This window comes from Pongo abelii, chromosome 2 (assembly GCF_028885655.2).
Source record: "Pongo abelii isolate AG06213 chromosome 2, NHGRI_mPonAbe1-v2.0_pri, whole genome shotgun sequence".
Classification (NCBI taxonomy): Eukaryota; Metazoa; Chordata; class Mammalia; order Primates; family Hominidae; genus Pongo; species Pongo abelii.
This window is the reverse complement of record NC_085928.1, coordinates 120,208,664-120,233,193: the sequence shown is the minus strand read 5'-3', so window position 1 is coordinate 120,233,193 and position 24,530 is coordinate 120,208,664. Positions and strand designations below refer to the sequence as shown.

General features: G+C 39.3%; 1 long non-coding RNA gene across 1 annotated transcript in view; it reads left to right on the top strand.

The window, feature by feature from the left end:
• The window catches only part of LOC134761127 (uncharacterized), a 233,400-nt gene extending 214,162 nt beyond the window's left edge, over positions 1–19,238 (top strand). Inside the window, exon 6 of the long non-coding RNA XR_010139407.1 lies at positions 18,998–19,238. This is a non-coding gene — a long non-coding RNA (uncharacterized LOC134761127). The remainder of the gene's footprint in view (positions 1–18,997) is intronic.
• Positions 19,239–24,530: the final 5,292 nt, after the last annotated feature.

The window sequence follows — 24,530 nt, the reverse complement described above, 5'->3', positions numbered from 1 at the left end:
TGTGGGCCAGCCCCAGGGTCCCTGTGCTGTTGCCACCTAAGGACTTGGTGCCCTGCATCCCAGCAGCTCCAGCTGTGGCTGAAAGGGGCCAGTGTAGAGCTTGGGCTGTGGCTTCAGAGGGTGCAAGCCCCAAGTCTTGGCAGCTTCTATGTGGGTGTTGAGCCTGAGAGTGTACAGAAGTCAAGGATTGGGGTTTGGGAAGCTCTGCCTAGATTTCAGAAGATGTATGGAAATGCCTTGATGCCCAGGCATAGTTGCTGCAGAGGTGGTGCTCTCATGGAGAACCTCCACTAGGGCAATGAGAAAGGGAAAAGTGGGGTCGGAGTCCCCACACAGAGTCCCTGCTGAGGTACCACCTAGTGGAGCTGTGAGAAGAGGGCCACCGTCCTCCAGACCCCAGAATGGTAGATCCAATGACAGCTTGTACCATGTGCCTGGAAAAGCTGCAGACATGCAGCACCAGTCCACGAAAGCAGCTAGGAGGGAGGCTGTACCCTGAAGAGCCACAGGGGCAGAGCTGCCCAAGACCATGGTAACCCATCTATTGCATTAGAGTGACCTGGATATGAGACATGGAGTCAAAGGAGATCATTTTGAAGCATTAAGATTTGACTGCCCTGCTGGATTTCGGACTTGCATGGGCGCTATAACCCCTTTGTTTTGGCTATTTTCTCCCATTTTATATCTAGGAAGTAACTAGCTTGCTTTTGATTTTACAGGCTTATAGGTAGAGGAAATTTGCCTTGTCTCTGATGAGACTTTGGACTGTGGATTTTTGGGTTAATGCTGAAATGAGTTAAGACTTTGGGGGACTGTTGGGAAGGCATGATTGGTTTTGAAATGTGAGGACATGAGATTTGGAGGGGTTTGGGGTGGAATTATATGGTTTGGCTCTGTGTTTCCACCCAAATCTCTTTTTGAATTGTACTCCCATAATTCCCACATGTTTTGGGAGGGACGCGGTGGGAGAGAATTTGAATCATGGGGGCAGTTTCCCCCATACTGTTCTTGTGGTAGTGAACAAGTCTCGCCAGATCTGATGGTTTTATCAGGTGTTCCTGCTTTTGCATCTTCCTCATTTTCTCTTGTTACTACCAAGTAAAAAGTGCCTTTCACCTCCTGCCATGAGTCGGAGGCCTCCCCAGCCATGAGGAACTGTAAGTCCAATTAAACCTCTTTTTCTTCCCAGTTTCAGGTATGTCTTTATCAGCAGTGTGAAAATGAACTAATACAGTGTCTATGCCTAAAATTGGAAGTGTGCTCAAAGTCATCCAAAGCATATGACTGCCAGGCAACAGGGAAAGGTGGACTCTATGAACAGAAGGCAACTATGTTATCCATTACAGATACTATATCGAGGCACTCAGGGCTTACAAAGATAAATAAAACATGGCCCCTGACCTTAAGAGGGGTTGCAACTTAATGGTGAGAAACTGATTAATAGATTAATTCTGTAACAGGGATAATAATTCAAGTTGGTCCAAAATAATCATCAGTCTCATGGTGGAGGTATGGAAATAGGGATTGTAGAAGAGTCATTCTAAAATAGTCAATATTCCAGATGTGCATGTTCATGTCCTTGCTTTTTACTTCCTCATCAGAAATAACCTTACACATGCAAGTTAAAGTGCTCTTTAATTTGAGGGGAGCATATTACACTACTCCATGTGACTTGCTTTAGCCAGTGGAATATCAGCAGACCTGAGGCCGTAGAGGCTGGAAAGATGCTTGCTCATTTGGGCTTCTTCCTTTATTCCACCACCACCTTGAGAATAATGTGCCTGGGTTAGCTTGCTTGTCACAGGGGAGAGAAGAGAAACAAATGGGCAGAATCACCCCAGCTGAACCACCTCCATGGAATCCAGCCTCAGTCAGCTGACCCCAGTCAACATCCAGATACATGAGCTAAATAAGTGCTCATTTAGAGTACTCTAAGTTTTTGTAGTTGTTTGTTATGCAGCATTATCGTGATGTTAGATGACAGACACAGGCTTGAAGGACAGTCTTCATTGAGATAGAAAGTGTTCTAAATTATTTTAGTTCCCATTTAACATAGCAGAAGTAGGTCTGGTGGAGTAGGTCATAAAATTTTATGCATGGGAGGTCACAGCAAATCCGGAAGAGACAGGGAGGAAAATTTGCTCTTTCTAGTTATAGCAGATGTAGGAAGAAGAAGGAAGATGGAAAGGGGGCCAGAGGAATCAAATGGCCAGAGCTGTGAATGGGGATGGAATTGGCATCCCTGAATTACCTTTAGTTCCTTTAGTGGCATGAAAAGAACTCAGGAATGGAGAGGGGATGTTCCAAGAGGAGGGACTTACCATGGGGACAGCCACTTGCCTGTGGGGAGAGGGAAGATGACCCTATAGCAAGTATGGACTTAGACATGGCAGAGACTTTGAGTATCTCTGAGAGGCATCAGGGAGAGTCCAAGGGAGGAATTGTACCTCCAGCTCTTGAAGAAACAGAGAGGCTAGTCACACCAGCCAGGGACATCATAGCAGCTTCTGGCTGAATGCTTGGGGTGGGACTGACCTTCCCTGAGGGAATACACTCTAGAGCACAGCCTAGCCCTACCTCTTCACAGCCTAAGCCAGAAGAGAGTCATAGGGCACCGAGTCAATTCAAGGACACTAGATTCCCTTCTCCACGGCCCACCCACCTGATAATACACTCAGGGGGATGAGATAGAGCCTATGAGAAGAGCTTCAGAAATCTCAAGAGAGTTGGTCATAGAATTTTGTGCATGGGAGGTCACTGCAAATCCGGAAAAATCAGGGAGGAAAATCCACTCTGTCTAGTTCTGGCAGATGTGGAAGGGGGAAGGGAGATGGAAATGGGGATAAAGGAATCAAATGACCAGAGCTGTGGATGGGATGGAGCTGGCAACCCTGAATTACCTTTGGTTTTCCAGTGGCATGAACATAACTCAGGAAGGGAAAGGAGGTGTGCTGAGAGGAGAGACTTGCCATGGGGACAGCCACTTGCCTGTAGGGAGAGGTGAGGTGACCCTACCAATAATATAGATTTAGACTTGGCAGAGACTCTGAGGATCTCTGAGGATTTAGTTTAATTCAATAGTCTTTACATTTAGAATCAGATCCAAGAATCACAGCTTAAACTAAATTTAGTTTTCTTATTTTACTCACCTGGGGGATGCTTGTGAGGAAGAACATACCAGTTACAGAACAAACAAAGAAACAACATTGTCTTTGTAGACAAAAAAAGTAATGTGGATGGATTTTCTATCCTGCCATGATCCCCGTGCCATAAAGTATGAAGTAATGGCAAGCTTCTGCTTGATGGGGAAGCGACAGAGACAGTATCTGACATAGAAGGAAGAGGGACAAAGTGAGGGTAGGAGTCCTGAAAATTGCTCTCTAGTTACAAGTTGACTCTTACAGGATCAGTAGCAGGTCCCAGATGCAGAACCAAAGCAAAGGAGGATTTGAGAGGGAGGAAGTGGCATATGCAAAGGGCTGAGGTAGAGAGAGAACACTTGTAATTTTTCTAGCTGACCTGTGTAGGATTTCTAGTTTCCTCTTAGCTAGGGCACTCCAGGGTGGAATGAATTCTGGCAGCCTGGGAGGAAGGAAGGCAGCTGTGTCTGTGCTCCCTAAAGCAGGAACTTCCTCTCCCCTCTCTTCCCTCCTATCATTCCAACATATCATGTGAATTCTCAGGGATTTTGCTTTACTCGTAAGAAATGTAGGAGCGTGGGGCAGAAGTTGGCTGGCAAATCGTATTCTCTGAGAATATGGCAGTATGCAAGGTACTTCACACATTATTTGTTTTATTCTCATAACAGCCTTCCCATACTTTTATTATTTCTGTTCCATCAGCACATTCCCTTGGCCCTTATATTCAGAATATAACCAGGATCAAACCATTTCTTATTTCCTTACTTGCCTGTTGATCCAAGCCACAACTATCTCTCACTTGGACTGTTTGAACAGTCTCCTAACTGGTGTCCCTACTTCCACCTTTGACTCCCTGCTCTCCACCCAGTGGCCAAAGTGATTCATGAAAAACACTGAGGTCTGATCATATCACTTCTCTGTCCAATGCCATCCAATGGCTTGCCACACTCTGCAGTAAACCTGCCATTCTTATTGTGGTCTATGAAGGCTTCCATGGTCTGGCTACATACATTTCTGTTTCCCAATCTCCTCTTCCATCTTTCCCCTCCATTCTACTTACTTTTGTCACTTCGACTTCCTTGGGGTTTCGTGTCACTGTTCCTTAAACACGACAAGCACAATGGAACCTCAGGCTCTTCGCATTTGTTTCCTCTTTATGGTATGTTCTTTCCTCAGACATCTATGTGGCTGTCTCCCTCCTTCCCTCCAGGTTATCGTAAGAGAGGTCTTACTGGTCCAGTTTTACCCTACTTTCTTCATGCTTTGTTCTTTCTCTCCTGTATTATTTTTTTCTGCATAGCACTTATCACCACTGACATAAGCTGCTTTTTGTTCATTCTCCCTCTAAAATGCATACTCCGTGAAGGCAGGGACTTTGTGTTTTGATGTTGTTTGTTTTGTTTTGTCTTCAGTACCTAAAACATTGCTTGGCTTGCATAGGCACTCAATAAATATTTGCTGCATGTGGCTCAAGGAGTTTAAGCAACTTGTCCATGGTTATAAAGTTAATAAACAGTAAAACTAGGATTTGGACCCAAGCTCTGCTGGCATTGAAGATCACGCCCTTTGTAATTTATTTTCTCTGCCCCCTGCCTACTACATAGATATCAGGACTAATAGGACAGACAAAATTGTTTCTTGTGGCTCTGATTTCTTTAAAGAAATATGCTCAATAAGGAAACATGAAGGATAATGAAAAAAATTACTACTTTTGGCAATCCCAGACATTAGAGGAATGCATAGCTTCAATTGCTTCTCTATAATAAGATATTGCAAGGGTTTGCAATTTTGTTTTCCATGTTTCTATCTGTTCAAGAATCCTTAATTACATTTAATTTCACCTGGTATTTTTCCTTTACCTAAAAAAAGGGAGTCAACCATAAAATCAACCATAAAACTGGCTACAACAGTTTCTGCTATGATTGGAAAAGCAGAGAGAAGATAGCATCTGATGTACACAGCTAGTGGGTACTGTGTTCTCAGGGATGTTATGAAAATGACAATCCCTTTGGCCTTCTGCTCTAGCCTAGGAAGGCTGGGCATGCTGGTACCATACTTCCCTGGGCTCACTCCCACTCTTGCTTTCTGGCTTATACTCACATCACCCTATGAAAGTGGCTATAAAGGTCAACTGGCTTTGGGTGTACCTCTTATATTTTTGTTGAAGATTGTATTTTCCAAAGTTGGCTATATACATATGTGTATATATATATATACACACACACACACACATATATACACACACATATATATATACACACATATATACATATATATATCCCATTCCAATGACCTTTTACAGAGTGACATGGACATGCCTCCACTGAGCAGTTTCTTTCTTTGAATCTGGATAGGCAAGTGACTATGGTGGAAAGGATGCTGTGAGACTCTGAGGTTGTCATAGTGGTGATACAAGTTCTGCCTGGTTTTCTTGGGGCACCTAGCCAACATGCTGTAAGAAAACCTAGCAGCCATGCGAAAGGCTATGTGTGGTAATTTCAGTCACAGTGGAGGGCTCAGTCACCAGCCAGCATCAGCTGCCACATTGAAAGGATGAGAATGTGCCCAGCCTTTGAGCTGCTCCAGCTAATGTCATGTGGAGCAGAGATGAGTTATCTTTGACACCTCTGCCCATATTTTGGATTCATGAGAATAATAAAGGTTATCATTATTTTAAGCCATTAAGTTTTTAAGCCATAATGTTGAGATCAGCATAGCTTAGAGATATGTAGAGAGTACATCTTAAATGAATGTGGGGTAAATGGATAGATTAATAAATTAACCTTTTTTTCTATGTGAATTGAGGCAAAATCGATGCCTATTTCTTACCAATTTCACAAATAGCATGGCCATTACCACAGTGACTATTTTGTAGAGAAGTTTTTTTAGGACGCAAAGAACTGGCCTGAAGGAAAAAAACTTACCTTAGGAATGGGGGCCAGTTATTCAGGCCTCCATCTCAGTAAGTCACTGATTATTGCCCAGGGTAGTGGTAGGTCAGCTGCAGATCAGCCTATGTCATTTCTTCAGAGGAGGGGGCAGGGGTCAGTGAGTCACAAGCAGCCAGTACTCACATCATCCGGGGATGGCGGCACTGGCTTGGGAAAGGACGCAGGGAGGAACCCCAACAGCTCTCATTACAAAAATGAGTTATGAATTAACTCATAGGATACTTTCCATCCTCCTTCTTCCGTTCGACTTTCTAATGCCCCCTCCTACCACCAAAGGAATTCTCCTGTCTTACTTCCCGTCAGGGGAATGGGCTGTGAACTGAAAGTCCCTACCCAGCTAGTAATAAGATTAAAGAGGCAAAAATAGACTATATTTTGGAAAGGAAAAAACCCAAATTTGTCTTTATATTTAATCTTTTTTGTTTGTACCAGTAATTTGTCATTTTAAGAATCAGTGTTTGAATGCCCAGATAAAGTTAGGAAAGTTGACAATTAGAACTTTTTAAAGTGGCGGCAGGACAAGGACAGTCCTTTAGAGCTCAGGCCTGTGTCCATGAGTGCATAAACTGGAAGCCATACAATGGATGTTGAGGTTAGAATGTTAGTCGAAGTAATTATCCTTAGTGAAGTGATTTCTCTTTTAGTACACAAAGTTAATGTTGCATTTGAAAATGGTGTCTTCTTTCCCCAGTTATGCTACAGTCAACCTCCAACTGATGAATGGATAGTAACAAACAGAGCAAAAATATCATTAAATAGGTAGAGTAAAAATATCACCAAATAGAAAAAGAAGAGTAAACATCACTGGGAAGCACAGATAAATGGCAGGATCCCAGGAGAGACCACTGTGTCATTTAGATTCTCCTGGAAGCAGGTGCTGATATAGAGTTAGGAGTGCAAAAGACTTATTGGGGTTGGAGTGCAAAGCCTGTGACAGAGTGTGGAGGAGGGAGGGAAACTCTGACTGTAGTGCTGATCTCATAAAGCCTTGACCAACCCAAAAATAGCCCCAGGGCAAGGATTATCCACTGGAGGAGTCCTGCATAGGACTGAAATGTCCAAGTCCTAGAACACCCGCCATAGCTGGGGGCTGCCCTGGAAGAGTAGAGCCTTCCTTGAAACCGAGGTGAAATCAGAGGACTAGACAGCTAGAAGCCATCAGATAACTGCAGTCCTTGCAGCTGAAAGGAAAGCCCTTTCTCGAAGTGAGAGAGCTGAGCTATGTACCTTCACTGCTGCCACAATCTCCAAACGGCAGCAAATTTTCATAACTGGAAGGGCCTGGTGGGAGTGAGAAGCTCACTCAGCATTGAGCTCTAAAGAAGCCTTTGCCCTCTGGCAGTCGCCCTGCTGTGCTACTCCCCTTCCGTTGTAGCTAGTTCCTGCCAATGACGAAGTAAGGGCCCCAGTCTGGACTCTGAGAGCAAAAGGCTGAGTTATTCAGGAATCCTGGCCAATGTTTCACTTGACACGTTGTGCGCATTGAAGCAGGCCAGTACCAAGCTGCCTGGTGAGGAGTGAGGACAGAGCCAGGCCCTTCTCTTCTTCTCATCCTCATCCTCATCCTCTTATGCTCACTCATTATCAAGGAAAGTCTAGTAGACAGAAATGTCCAGTGTATTCATTTTGCCTACTGGATTTAGCTATTTCACTGGCATTGGATGGAGTGCTTCCATAGGGCAGAGGATCAAGGGGCTCTGAAAGCTCTAAAAGCAATGCGACTGCAATGCCAGAGACCGGGTTGGCAGGAGAGAGCCGTGCTCACAACCTTTCATTTCCCAACTTGTTCACTTGGGGTTAGATGTGTCTGGACACCTTCAGTCCTGTAGGATTTGTCTGAGAAATGCTTTGATGACTTCCTGCTGACTGCTGAGATCAACATAATTTTTCTCTCTTAAGTTGCAGAAGCACAGGGAAGGCTGGGTGAAAAATCCTGTCCCAGTTGTAGGCCAAAAGAATTATCCGTCCTGGTTTATCTTTTTAAAAATGCCCATGCTATTTTCTAGCAAAACAGAAGGAAAAGTGGCAGCTGAGGCTCCTGTAGTGTAGGAGGAAAGTGCTGGTCATTTGAAATCAAAAGGCTGCATCTGAGTGTGGGAATTACAGTTTCTGGCCATGGGGATTTGGGCAAGTTTTAAAATTTCCCGGAATCTGTTTTTTTCTATATATAAATTAAGACATGTTTTGAGAACTCCTGCTATGGTTTGAATGGCCCCTCAGAAACTCATGTTGAAAATCCCCAACATGGCAGTATTAAAAGCTGGGGCCTTTAAGAAGTGATTGGGATAGAACCCTCATGTATGGATTAATTCATTCATGGATAATGAATTAATGGATTGATGGTTTATCATTAGAGTGGCAGTAGAGGTTTTATAAGAGGAGGGAGACCTGATCTAGTGTATTAATACACTCAACTCTCATGCCATGTGATGCTGTTCATCACCTTGGGACTCTGCAGAGTCCTAACCGACAAGAAGGCTATCACTGCCAGATGTGTCTCTTTGACCTTCAACTTCCCAGCCTCCAGCACTGTAAGAAATATATTTTGTTTCTTTATAAATTACCCAGTTTAAGGTATTCTGTTACAAGCAAAAAAAATTGATTAGGACACTCTCCTTTCTTTTCTCTTTCCCTCTCTTTTCTGTCAACCATTCCTTCCTTCCTTCCTTCCTTGCTACTTTCCTTTTTCCTTCCTTCCCTCCTCACCTTCTTTCTTTTATTATTCAATACACATTTATTGACTGCAGTTTTAGGCACTGGGGAAGTACAGATCAACAAAATCATTGATGACTTTGAAAATCCTAGTGCAGGAAAAGTAACAGCATAGTGTGTATATGCAGTGATAAATGTTCATCGCAGCAATAGTACAAAGTTATTTATTGCAGAAGAAGTATAAAGGAGAAATTGATTGTTGTTTCAGGAAGGATCACAGAGGACACAATGTCTGAGCAAAAGTCTGAATAGGGAATGGGTTGTGAAAATGTACTAGTTGGGGCCACAGTGGGGATGAGAGAAAGAAAGTCAGTACAGAACATCATGTGCAAAGGCACTGGATACAAACCATTTGGTTATTGACTTGTTGAGTTTGTGGCACCTGTGAGACCCCCAGGTCCTCCTGACAACTGGAAACTCAGAGTCAGATGAGTGGAGAGTAAGTGATTAAGACTAGAGGCTATGTTTGGGAATCCTTGGCATATACAAGGCAGGGGACTCAAGAGGATTTGGATATCTTACAATAAAAAGGGCTGTGCCAGAACTCAGGGAAACACCAAAACTGGAGTGTGTTAAGAAAGAGATGTCTACCAATGAGGTCTGGTAAAGAAAGTGATGGGAAGAAACTGGATAGAATCACACTGCTGAGAACATAGCAGCAAATGTGTCAAGAGCTTCAAATGCTGCAGGGAGGCCAAGGTCAGTGGAAACCCAGAATTTCCATGGAATTTAGCAATTAGGAGGTCAATAGTGAGGGAGGGAATGACGTGACAGTAAATTAAGGCATATGAAAAGGCTTTGAAAATTGTGAAAAGCCATGGAATGAAATTCACCACTCCAGATTCTCAGCTTCTCAATTATATCAGGTGGATAACAGAACATCAGCATTTTAAGTAGACACCCTTGGGCTCATAATAAATGCTTTTAACACCTTTACATCCTTATCTCAAAATTTGCTTCTTGTTGGCTCAAGATTGCCTGAAATTTATCACATAGAAGCAAAAATAAAATTGGGGGCATAAGAAAGAATGTGACAGAGAAACTGCAAGTTAGGGGGTCATTGCTATGTGGGAATAAATAATCCTGGGGACTGGATGGCTATGCTGAAATGTGGAATTTATTCTCCAAAGGAAAAAGCTTTAATCTTAAAGTATGTTTTGGATAGTGTTAATAGGGAAATGACTTACAGCTGAACAAAATAGATTTCCCAACTAGTAGTTTTATCCTTTAAAAAGAAAAGGAAACTAATATAACAAGAAGAAAAGTATGGTTGCTGAGGAAACCATATCTAGAGGCTGTGTGAACTTATGATAAATCAGTGTAGATATCATGGTGCATTGCAAGTAACTCATGGCTATGTGTAGCAACGGGACAGCAGGGGTCAGAGTTGTGGGAACCTGAATCTATTTGATTTTTAATACTTATTATATTAACTGAGCTCTATGCAAATATCTAGAAAGGAGTCTCATAATGTTGTGCATTGTGGCCATGACAAGTGTTGTTCCTGAATTTGGGCTTGAACATAACTGATACGTTCCTGCCTTGACACTTACTGTTTCCTCTTCTTGGTTTGATCTTCTCCAAATGTCCAAAGGGCTGTTGCCTTCATCATTCTTAGGTCTCTACTTAAGCATCATCTTCTCAGTGAAGCGTTCTCTGACAGTTTTATTTAAAGTAACACCTGCATCTATCCAGCAGCTCCCCCTCTCCCTTTCCTTGCTTTATTTTTTTCTCTATAGCACTTATTACCATATAACATATATTTTATTAGAATATTAGCTGCTCAAAATGATGCCTTTGATCACTATTATACTCCAAATGTCTAGCAGAATGCTTGGCCCACAATAGGCATTTGGTAAATATTTACTGGATGAGGAGAGGCATGAGATTTGGCAGCTGTCAGGTTGCCAGTTCCAGAGAAGGATTGTAAAATTTCTAGAAAGGTACTTCACTCAGTAAGGTTGCCATCAAGTTACCACATAGACTTCTTTGTTCACCAGGCTCTGTGATTCTTGGCTCTTCATTCAAAGCCTGCACGGCATCATTCATGGTTTCGAGGAGCTTCCAGGATGTCCACTCTGGACCTTTTCTCTACCGTCATATAAACTTGTCCTCCCAAATGCCTGATGGGTTATAGGCTGAAGCCATTCCTGAGATGTAAAGGTACCTAAAACATCAATATTGGAAGGAGCTGGAAAGCCCATTTGTCAGTCTGCACTTCTATAGATGGAGAAACAAGAACTCAGAAAGGTGTCACAATTTGCCTGATGCCATGCAACCCATTCGGTGAGCTGGAGCTGTTGATGGAGGAGAAAACTGAAGTTGTATGTTATCTTCAGATATGTTATCACATAAAATCTTCACCAATAGTGTGTGTCTGTTATGATTCTATGCATGGGCTGAAACATAGATTATCAGAAATGCTCAATTACTTTCACCAGGCTGCTCAGTTAATGTGTGTTAAGGTCAGGTTTGTTTTTATTCCAAACTTAATGTTCTATCAACTAAACTCTATTTGTACCGTAACTTGTGGGGAAAAGCCACACACTGGGCCCTTGCATAGGACAGTGTGAAAGTGGGTATGCACTTACATCTTTCTTTGCCTTTAGTCACCTTCAATTTCTGATAGCTTTCACCTTTCTTCTTGTTACAGAAAGGTCTAAAGGTCAATCTTCATTATTTTTATTTCTCTCTTTCCTGCAGCTGCACCTGATATTCCTCTCTTTGGTCTCTCCTATTAACTCTTAATGGTGCTCAGTTTTATGTATGTCTTATATTAAGGAGGAACAAGACTATTTGGTCATCCTACTTTCTCTTACTGCTGTAGTTTTCACTCCTTCAAGACTAGGCTTCCTGAATGAGCCCTTTGCATTTACTCCCTTTCAATTCCCTCCTCAACCCTCTGTGGTTCTGCCCTTACCACTTGGATACTGTTCCTGATAAGAGCACTAGCAATCTCTTTGTTAATAAATCCTGTGACTTATCTTCAGATTTGTCTTACTCGACCCTTTGACAGTATTTGACATGGGGAACCACTTCATCATTCTCCAAACTCTGTCCCCTTGGATTGTGCATTAAGATGCTCTTGGGCTTTCTGCACACAATTCTCCAACTTAGTAGATCTTTGCTGGATCTCTGTGGTAGATTGCAAAGACGACTTCAATAATATCTATTATCCATGTGCACTTGTCCCTATATAATGCAACTTTGTTGGTCCTCAATCAAGAAATGGAATTTATTTCTGTATCCATTGAATCTGATAATCACATGATTTGCTTTAAGGAAATTAGCAAATAGGATTTAGAGAAATTAGCAAATATGATGCAAACAAGGACTTAAAAAGTGCTTGCACAATACGTTTGTTCTCCTCTGGCTGATTGGAACTCTGAACCCATAGTATGGATGCGCTGTATGGAGCTAACCTGCTAGTAAGGTCACATGAAAGGGAATTAGGATATTCTGACTTCCTGATAACCAGATGAAAGGAGACTGTTTTAGATGAATCAGTCCATTTGAGTCACCAATCCACTGTAGCTATATGAGTCATTGCAAGTGAGATCAGTAGACGAAATACCTGAATAAACCTGGCACAAATTGCCAAGCTGCAAAGTATGAGTAAATAAAAGTCACTAAGTTGTGGAGTATTTGTTATGTAGCAATAGATAACTAATATAGCCTTCTATTTCACCTATCTCTTCCATTTTAGTGTTTTCTTCTCTATCTACTCATGTTACCATGTCATATCCTCTTATCCAAATATTTAAATTAATATCAATATTCTAACAACAAATGCCATAAAACAATATCTCCAAAGCAAATATTTAGCCAATTCTTTGACTATAAAACCAACTGCCTATTGAATCTCTGCTATGCTTCTTGGACCTCAAAATTATCACATCCCATATGGAATTCACCCCTGGAACTCTGAATGTACTTCTCCTGTTTTTCTCTAACTCAGAGAATAGAACAAAATCCTGCACATTTTTTTTTCAATCTGGAGACAGGATCTCTTCCTTGCCTCCTCCTGTCTCTTGTACTCAACATTTAATCAATCACCAAGTCCTATGAATATTCCTCCTGGATCTCTCTTAAAATTGTTCACCTCTATTTGTCCACATTACCGCTATGTTAATTCTAGCCATCATAATTTTCTGCTACAATTACTTTCAACATCTTTTTAAACAGATGAACTTTTACCATTTAACTGCCAACGAAACAATTCTTGAAAACAATGTATGTACTTCAGTTTTGGGCTGTAGCACATAAATAATAAATTTATTATAAATGTCTTCCATGTGTATTACATGTAAATCCATTTTATAAGTTCATTAGATAAAATTTGTTATTTATAATGTCCTAATCTTCTTTATTTGACTTTGTTTCCTACTTGTTGATTATGGGAAGAGGTGTGTTAAAATCTTATGCTATGGGATTATCTAATTCTTTGGGTAGTTCTATCAAATTTTGAGTTTTATATTCTAAGCCTATGTTTTTTAAGTGTATAAAAGTTTGAAATTGTGATATCTTCTTGGGAGGAGTATTGAGTTTTTAAAAATCATTATGTACATTGATTTTGTATCCTGAGACTTTGCTGAAGTTGCTTATCAGCTTCAGGAGATTTTGAGCTGAGACAATGGGGTTTTCTAGATATACAATCATGTCATCTGCAAACAGGGACAATTTGACTTCCTCTTTTCCTAATTGAATACCCTTTATTTCCTTGTCCTGCCTAATTGCCCTGGCCAGAACTTCCAACACTATGTTGAATAGGAGTGGGGAGAGAGGGCAACCCTGTCTTGTGCCAGTTTTCAAAGGGAATGCTTCCAGTTTTTGCCCATTCAGTATGATATTGGCTGTGGGTTTGTCATAGATAGCTCTTATTATTTTGAGAAACGTCCCATCAATACCTAATTTATTGAGAGTTTTTAGCATGAAGGTTGTTGAATTTTGTCAAAGGCCTTTTCTGCATCTATCGAGATAATCATGTGGTTTTTGTCTTTGGTTCTGTTTATATGCTGGATTACATTTATTGATTTGTGTGTATTGAACCAGCCTTGCATCCCAGGGATGAAGCCCACTTGATCATGGTGGATAAGCTTTTTGATGTGCTGCTGGATTTGGTTTGCCAGTATTTTATTGAGGATTTTTGCATCAATGTTCATCAAGGATATTGGTCTAAAATTCTCTTTTTTTGTTGTGTCTCTGCCAGGCTTTGGTATCAGGATGATACTGGCCTCATAAAATGAGTTAGGGAGGATTCCCTCTTTTTCTATTGATTGTAATAGTTTCAGAAGGAATGGTACAACTTCCTCCTTGTACCGCTGGTAGAATTCGGCTGTGAATCCATCTGGTCCTGGACTCTTTTTGGTTGGTAAGCTATTGATTATTGCCACAATTTCAGATCCTGTTATTGGTCTATTCAGAGATTCAACTTCTTCCTGGTTTAGTCTTGGGAGGGTTTATGTTTCAAGGAATTTATCCATTTCTTCTAGATTTTCTAAAAGATCACAAGCATTCTTATACACCGATAACAGACAAACAGAGAGCCAAATCATGAGTGAACTCCCATTCACAATTGCTTCAAAGAGAATAAAATACCTAGGAATCCAACTTACAAGGGATGTGAAGGACCTCTTCAAGGAGAACTACAAACCACTGCTCAATGAAATAAAAGAGGATACAAAGAAATGGAAGAACATTCCATGCTCATGGGTAGGAAGAATCAATATCGTGAAAATGGCCATACTGCCCAAGGTAATTTATAGATTCAATGCCATCCCCATCAAGCTACCAATGACTTTCTTCACAGAATTGAAAAAAACTACTTTAAAGTTCATATGGAACCAAAAAAGAGCCCACATCGCCAAGTCAATCCTAAGCCAAATGAACAAAGCTGGAGGCATCACGCTACCTGACTTGAAACTATACTACAAGGCTATAGTAACCAAAACAGCATGGTACTGGTACCAAAACAGAGATATAGATCAATGGAACAGAACAGAGACCTCAGAAATAACGTCGCATATCTACAACTATCTGATCTTTGACAAACCTGAGAAAAACAGGCAATGGGGAAAGGATTCCCTATTTAATAAATGGTGCTGGGAAAACTGGCTAGCCATATGTAGAAAGGTGAAACTGGATCCCTTCCTTACACCTTATACAAAAATTAATTCAAGATGGATTAAAGACTTAAATGTTAGACCTAAAACCATAAAAACCCTAGAAGAAAACCTAGGCATTACCATTCAGGACATAGGCATGGGCAAGGACTTCATGTCTAAAACACCAAAAGCAATGGCAACAAAAGCCAAAATTGACAAATGGGATCTAATTAAGCTAAGGAGCTTCTGCACAGCAAGGGAAACTACCATCAGAGTGAACAGGCAACCTACAAAATGGGAGAAAATTTTCACAACCTACTCATCTGACAAAGAGCTAATATCCAGAATCTACAATGAACTCAAACAAATTTACAAGAAAAAAACAAACAACCCCATCAAAAAGTTGGCAAAGGATATGAACAGACACTTCTCAAAAGAAGACATTTATGCAGCCAAAAAACACATGAAAAAATGCTCACAATCACTGGCCATCAGAGAAATGCAAATCAAAACCGCAATGAGATACCATCTCACACCGGTTAGAATGGCAATCATTAAAAAGTCAGGTAACAACGGGTGCTGGAGAGGATTTGGAGAAATAGGAACACTTTTACACTGTTGGTGGGAGTGTAAACTGGTTGAACCATTGTGTAAGTCAGTGTGGCGATTCCTCAGGGATCTAGAAGTAGAAATACCATTTGACGCAGCCATCCCATTACTGGGTATATACCCAAAGGACTATAAATCATGCTGCTATAAAGACACATGCACACGCATGTGTATTGCAGCACTATTCACAATAGTAAAGACTTGGAACCAACCCAAATTTCCAACAATGATAGACTGGATTAAGAAAGTGTGGCACATATACACCATGGAATACTATGCAGCCATAAAAAATGATGAGTTCGTGTCCTTTGTAGGGACATGGATGAAGCTGGAAACCATCATTCTCAGCAAACTATCGCAAGGACAAAAAACCAAACACCGCATGTTCTCACTCATAGGTGGGAATTGAACAATGAGAACACATGGACTCAGGAAGGGGAACATCACACTCTGGGAACTGTTGTGGGGTGGGGGAAGGGGGAGGGATAGCATAAGAGATATACGTAATGCTAAATGACGAGTTAATGGGTGCAGCACACCAGCATGGCACATGTATACATATGTAACCTGTACATTGTGCACATGTACCCTAAAACTTAAATTATAATAATAATAAAATTAAATTAAAAAAAAGAATTAAATGACTCTGAAAAAAGCAAAAAAAAAAAAAATCATTATGAAGCAACCTCCTTAATAACAAATAGTGCTTTCTACCTTAAATCTGATTTTGTGTGATACTGTTTTACATGCTGATATTTGCTTAATATATTGTTTTTATACATTTAATTCACAGCTTTTCTTCGCCCTCATGTTTTAGGTGTATTTTTATCTAGTTTTACTATACGTTTTAACTGGTAGGGTTAGTCAATTTCCATTCACAGTGATTACTGATATATTTGGATTTATTCCCATTCTCTTATTTTACACTTTCCATTTGTCTAGCTTTAAATTCCCTTTTCCTTTGAATCAAGTGATGTTCCCCCCACCCTCGTGATTTCCTTAGTTTTGTTGAATTTTTTGGAGGTTTAAAATTCCATTTATTTTATTTAATTGGTTACTCTAAGTTTTTACCGTGTATGTAATAAAGTCTAAAATAAGTTAAAAAATTGCCTTTTTCCCCAAAATGTAGAAAATTTGAAATATTTAATTCTCAAATACTCTCCCAGAATCTATATATTTTTACCTAAAAAGTTTTTTGTATTTTATTCACATTTTAACACACAAAAGGCACATTGCTATCATTGTTTTTACAATTAAATGTGTTTAGATTTATCCACATTTTAATTATTTTCTTTGCTCACTATTCATTAGTAGATCTCTAATCTTCCATTTGAAATTATTTTCTTCTTTCTTATTTCTAAAGAATATACTTTATTATAAATATTATAAATATTACTAAAGTATATTCTTTAGGAATTACGTTATTAAATGTCTGTTGGAAGCTAACCCATGTTTTGTCTGTAACTGTCTTTATCTTACCTGCATTTAAAAAATATTGCCTTGATGGTTATAAAATTCCTCATTGATAGCTCTTTTATTTCAGTACTTTAAATGGATTCCACAATTACTGCTGGGAGTCAGCCATCAGTCTAGACATCATGACTCTGGAGGTAATCTGGTTTTCTCTGGGGACCTTTAAAGACTTTGTTTCTTGGTGTTTGGCAGATTCATTACATTGTGTCTTGGCATGGGGCTTTTTTTATTTATCCTAATTAATGATTAGAGAACTTATGTCTTTTATCAATTCTGTAAAATCTTAAGCCATTAGCTCTTCAAATATTATCTATCTACCAGCCTATTATTTCCTTTTAAAATTCCAGTTAGGCACGTCTTAGGTCTCATTATCTCTGATTATACTTTTTATCTCTATGCTACATTGTAGGTTTTTTCATTTTGTTTTTTTTTTTTTTGGCCTCTATCTTCCAATTGAGTAATTCTCTTGTCAGTCTGGGACTATTTCTAGTTCAATAATTCAGGCTTCAACTGGGTCTGTGATTTAAACTACCTTTTGAGTTTTTATTTTCATTTATTGTATTTTTCATTTCTACAACTTCTCTTTGAGTCTTTCAAATATGCTGGGTCATTTTGAGACATGATTTTAATGACATTTATTTCCTCAAATGTATTACACACATATTTTTTAGATTCTATGTGAATCTAATCATTCTAAAATCTGAAGATGCTGTGCTTTACTTTGCTCATTTGGCAAATAAGGATAAAGTAATTGTTACTCACTGGATTATTTTGAAGATTAAATTGTTCCATAAATATAAAGTTCTTAAGACAAGTATCTAGTACACCACAGAGTAACCTATACAAGTATTAGCTGTTTTTATTATTATTGCTGCTGTTATTGGTAGAATTGATTTTGTTGTTTACTGACCCCAAGTGGCTTATTTTTCTCATGTGTTAAGTAATTCTGATTGTGAGCTCATATTCCTTATTATCGAACATTATAAGTTGAAATTTCTTAAGGCTTGTATGTAACGTGCATTCCTCCAAAAAGGACTTGCATGAGCTCTTGCTGAGCCGTGGGAATACTACCAATCTCAATTAGTTTAAGTTAACTTTTGGCTTGGTTGTTTTTATGCCACACTGACAGTGTGAATTTTCGCTCCAATTTTGCCTGAGGGTTGGGTAGTGGTTATAAATTCTTAGGAGAGACTTCTTTCCCCTTTACTCAGAAACAAGACTAAATGAGGCAAACTTCCTTACTGTCACTCTTTTTGAGACAGGTTCTTTGCTAGTTTGCCTGGTGAGGTTGTCACTCTTTAGGGCCCCAGGTTTTGCGGGTGTCACTGATTGCAGGTTTCTTTGTATGATGATCCTGTATCTTCAAGGTCATTCGCTAGCTTAAGTGCTCACTCACTTTTGTGACTTCTTTTTTGGAGGGTCATTTTTGACTAATTTTCTTGCCATCTCACCCCTCCCTTAAACATTTATTTTGAGCATTTTATCCAGAATTTGCAGGTGTTTTGAACCCAGAGATTTTTCCTGTAAAGGGTAGTACATATTTCAGGCTTTGTAGGCCATATAGTCTTTGTTATAACTATTAGTTTTGCTGTTGTAGGACAATAGCAGCCATAAACAATATGTAAACGAATGAGTATGACTGTGTTTCCATGAAACTTTATTTACACAACTAGGTGACAGACTAGATATGACCCATAGGCTTTAGTTTTCCAATCTCTGTTCTATAACATAGCTGAGATTAGAAGACACTGGAATAATATTTCTGAAAGTGTTGCTTCTAAGATTCTTAGCACTCACTGCTAAAGGGGAACCACCTTTGGTTACTGCCTGATTGAAACCTAACACTTTGCTTTCTTTTTTGCTTGGAACTGAAAGTCTCATAGGAGAAAATCCAGTAGGAGTTTCCAAGGAGACAACCTGGGGGTTGGAGGGGTTGTGGTGGGGGTGAGATAGGACACAGCTAGAGTTGAGATGTGGGGAAAACTTGAATTGTTTGTTTGCCTTTCAGATTCTTTTTGAGGGGAGTCTCTTTGATGCTTGGAATGAATCCTGCTGAATCACTGCTGATGCTTGGAGATCTTCAAGTCTTTTCCTGCTTTCCCGTTGCTCATGATGTCTATATAACCTCCAAACATGCATCCCACTCCTCTGCCGAAAGACCATTTTTTTATATCTTCAGTGATGATATAGGCCAGGATAGTTGCCTTTTCTTTTTTGTTAAGCCAACTGAAGTCCTCACCACAAATTAATGTTATGTTTTGACTGACTCACTGGGCCTGAACAATAATGTTATTTCTCGCAGTGCACTAAAAAAGGGGTAGAAATGGAAAGGTGGATGTATTTCTTAATTTACTGTAATCTAAGTACTGAAATCTCACTTTTACAACAAAGGCAGCTTTGATAGAATTTTTGGAAACAAGCTTTCTGCTGAGCTGGTTGTGAAATCTCATTGGTTGGAGAAAATTCAAGTGCATTTCAGTGAGCACAGGTGCTGGAAGTTGTAGGTAAGGAGTCAGGAGTGCAGTCTACAGGTGCAGAAAAAAGATTTTCATGGAGACCCCCAGCTCTAAATGTAGTTGCCCAAAAGGTGGACTTTGCCATTCACTTATTTGAAGCCCTTTGAAAATCTGACATTTCTGTGGGCCTGTTAGTGGTGAGCCGGGGGGGGCTTGCCAGCTTAGAGGTTAATTGTGCTAATTAACAGAAAGGACACAGGCTTCAGAAAGTGCCTCTGTGGACTGGAAAATTTTCCCAATATTTCATTAGGGTGACTTTGAAAAGGTTGCAGGCAAATGGCACCTTTCATTTTAAACATCTAAACCATGGCTTTTTAACCATTTTTAAAGTTTCAGTTTGAAAAGTCCACTTTTAGTGTTATTTAGAAACTTGTCCTATGGGAAGTCTGGAGGAAAGGAAAGACTACATTTTTAAGTGCATCATTCTCGCCCTTCATTCTTTTATGCTTAGCTTTTTATTTCTTGACACTTATTTTAAAAGCCTTATTCTCTCCTCCTCCCAGTGCAAACCCACGCCATATCCCTGAATCTGTTGTGGAAGAACAGACTGGAAGACATCTGCCTCTTGCCTTATTTTTTTTAATTCCTCTAAATGATAGAGCCAAGTCTCCACACCAGAGCTCCCTCTCCCTGAACAAACCAAATGGCGGCTGTTGGCAGTGCATTGACAGCTTGTTAATGGAGGAATCCTTGACAGTGTGACAACCTGCCTGGGCTGCCGCAGAAAGCCAAATCCACCCCCTCACAAACCCGAGTAATTAACAGGTGGGGAAAAATAGCAACTAACTGCTGCTGAGGAGAGGAAAAATTGTTAACCTAGTGAATTATGTATATTAAAGTATAATATCTCTTTTGCAATCCCTTTCCTAGTTCTTACTAGCAAGCTCTACTGGAAAGTGCTTTGACTTTGGAGTCAGGTGAGCCTGGATTTGAATCAAAGTTTGGCCACCTACTGGCTGTGTGTGACTTTGGGAAAATTCCCTTCACTGAACCCCCGGAGATTTGTGCTCAGTACTGTGGTCAGATACTATTTGTGAAGGCACAATTATAGATGCCACTTATTGGTGTTCAGTTGTCAAAACCTCTTTTTATGATGATGGATTTGCCAAATTGTTCTTGTAGTTCTGTCAAGTTTTGTTTTGTTTTTTATATTGTGAGGTAATTTTTTGGTTCATTAAGTTTGAAATTGTTATTTCTACTTGGTGAATTGGGCCTTTTATCATTAGACAGTGACTTCCTTTCTCTGTAGTCATACTTTTTGTCTTGAAATTATTTTTTGTGATGTTATTTTATGTGCTGATACACACACACACACACACATACACACACACATATATATTCCATTTATTTGATAATATTTCTGTGCTTTCAGATTTCATGAGGTTAGGGGTATAGGATGAAGGGTATAGAGAAGGGGTGGGCTCTGATTAGCTATTGCTTGGTTAAGGCATCCACACTGGTTGGGCTGACTGTCTAGACATCCTTCTCTCTCCCAGCTCCCTCAAACCCAAAATATATTTGCATGAATTCCAATAAAGAAATCTTCTCAGAGAAGCATGTGCTGGTACCACCCACACCAGCTGGAACATTTTTCTCTCAGATCTGATCTACACTAGAAAAGACGTGGAAGGAATTTTTCAAAACTTAGATCTGTAGCTCTTGATATAATACCAGGGGCTAAAATGAATTTAGAAGACATTCAAGGCTGTTTAAAATAGTTATTTTCAAGCTTTCTTCGGTCTTAGATCTCTTTGTGAATGTGATGAAAGCTCTGGACTCTTGCCTCAGGAAAAATGCAAAAACACAAGATTTTCAAACAACTTTAGCTGATCCTATTTTTATGTCCTAAAGTTCCGGAGGCTCCAGGTAAAAGGACCGTTATTTATATACTCATGTTGTAAACATTAAGGGATAAAAGGCAGGATGGAAAATTTAAATACATGCAAATATATTGGTCAGAATGGTGAACTGTGCAGTCCTGGCAGAAAATTTGCTGCCTACTCTTTTCTAGGTTGGGCTCAGATTTATCAGTGAGACCATGCCCTGAGCAGAATCACCCTGTGGCAAAAGAAACCTGAGCTGAGGACTAAATGAGAAAGTCTAGAACCGGTGAACGCACATGACCCCAGCTGAAAGTCTCTAGGAAACAGCCCCCCAAGGAGGGCTTCATAACCCAGGGCTCACTGAAGAAAATTCCAGTTGAAGATAAGCTGAGGAGAAAATATCACAAAACACTGAAAAACACCACTGTGAAAGGTAAGTTAGCAGGTGCAACAAATACAGCGTTCATGCCCAAGAAAGTAGAAGTAATAAAATCAGCTGAAAAAGTACTTTAATATAAGTATGTTGAAAATATTGAAAGTTTAAAAAAGGATAGAATCCATAAAAATGGAGATAATGGAAGAGGACGGAAAAACTTGGGGAAAAATAGCTAGTTTCAGAAATGAAAAATATTGGTATGGGTATGGAGGAAACTTTAAGGACACTTTAATCAGTATACTACACAGGATTAAGAAGTGAATAAGTAAAACAAAGATTATCAGAGGAAGTCATCCAGAATACAGCAGAGATAGAAAAAGAGTTGAGGGCTAAGAAGGAGAAGTTGAAGAATGGAAGAATTTGAAATTTCACCCTAGACACACAGTCATGGAATTACAACATTCATGTATCATGGGAAAGTTCTAAAAGTTATCAGGCAGAAGAGACAGATTATTTTAAAAAGTTACTGTCAAACTAAAGGCAGACTGTTGTTATCAGTAATAGATACCAGGAAATAAACAGGAAATAAATAAAAATATCTGCAGGGCACTGAGGCAAAATTGTGTGAATATGTATCTTACTAATGCAAATGATGCAAAAACCAAAACAAACCAAAACAAAAACTGAACACCTGCTGGAAATATGTTCATGTTGAGTTCATTCTGGTTGGTTAAATTTAAAAAGACGATTATTTTTATCTCAATATTTCTGTATTGTTCACATTCCCTGTAATAAACATGATTCACTTATGTAATAAAAGGAATATTAAAAAACAAATAATCTGAGTTGAAATTATAGGAACTTTGTTCATGTCTGTTCAAATTAAGCTCATTCTTTAAGGCTTAGCTCTAATAACATTAAAAATTTTTTATTGATAAATAATATTTGTACCTTTTCATGGTATAGATGTGGTATTTTGCTACATGCATAAATATGTAATGATCAAGTCAGGGTATTTAGAGTAATCATCTTGACTATTTATCATTCTTATGTGTTGGGAACATTTCAAGTCCTCTCTTCTAGCAGTTTTGAAATATATAATATACTTTTAAAATTATAGTCACCCCACTCTGCTATCAAACATTGGAACTTATTTGTTCTATTTAATTGTATGTTTGTACCCATTAACCAATCTTTCTTCATGGTCCCACTCCCAAATCTCCACACAGACACCCTTCCCAATACTGGGTAACTATCGTTCTAACATCTCTCTCCATGATAGCAAATTTTCTAGTTCCCACATATGAGTGAGAACATACAATATTTGTCTTTTTCTGCCTAGCTTATTTCACTTAACATAATGACCTCCAGTTTCATCCATGTTGCTGCAAATGACAGGATTTCATCTTTTTTTATGACCAAAGAGTATTCTACTGTGTATATGTACCACATTTTCTTTATTCTTTCATCCAAAGGTGGACACTTTGATTGATTCCATAATTTGGCTATTGTGAACAGTGCTGAAATAAACTTGAAGGTGCAAGTATCCCTTTAGTATACTGATTGCCTTTCCTTTGGATAAATACCTGGTAGAAGGATTACTGGATTTTCTGGTATTTCTATTATTAGTTTATCTGAGAAAAGTCTACACTGTTTTCCAGAATGGCTATAGAAATTTACATTCACCATTTCTTGTTTTTGTCAGGTTTGTCAAAGATCAGATAGTTGTAGATATGTGGCATTATTTCTGACGGCTCTGTTCTGTTCCATTGATAAGAAAATGTGGCACATATACACCATGGAATACTATGCAGCCATAAAAAATGATGAGCTCATGTCCTTTGTAGGGACATGGATGAAATTGGAAATCATCATTCTCAGTAAGCTATCGCAAGAACAAAAAACCAAACACCGCATATTCTCACTCATAGGTGGGAATTGAACAATGAGAACACATGGACACAGGAAGGGGAACATCAGACTTCGGGGACTGTTGTGGGGTGGGGGGAGGGGGGAGGGATAGCATTGGGAGATATACCTAATGCTAGATGACGAGTTAGTGGGTGCAGCACACCAGCATGGCACATGTATACATATGTAACTTACCTGCACCTTGCGCACATGTACCATAAAACCTAAAGTATAATAATAATAATAATAATAATAATAAATAAAAATATAAAATTAAAAAAAGAAAATATGATTCCCAAGAAAAAATAAAAATATTTGAAGTGAAAAAAAAAAAAAAGAAATTTACATTCACACCAACAGTGTATGAGAGTTACATTTTCTACAGTATGGAGATTCCTTAAAGAGCTAAATGTAGATCTACTATTCAATCCAGCAATCTCACTACTGGGTATCTACCCAGATAAAAAGAAGTCATTATATGAAAAAGATACTTTCACATGTATGTTTATAGCAGCACAATTCACAATTGCAAAGATGTGAAACCAACATAAGTGCCTATCAACTAATGAGTGGATAAAGAAAACGTGGTGCATAGACAGAATGGAATATCACTCAGCCATTAAAAGGAATGAAATAATGTCTTTTGCAGTAACTTGGATGGAGCTGGAGGCCATTATTCTAAGTGAAGCAACACAGGAGTGGAAACCCAAAAACCAAGTGTTCTCACTTATAAGTGGGAGCTAAGCTATGAGTAAGCAAAGGCATACAGAGTGATATAATAAACTTTAGAGACTCCAAATGGGGAATGTGGGAGGCAGGCTAGGGATTTAAAAAAAAAAAAAAACTACACATTAGGTTGAATGTACACTACTCAGGTGATGGGTGCACTAAAATCTCAGAATTCACCACTGTACA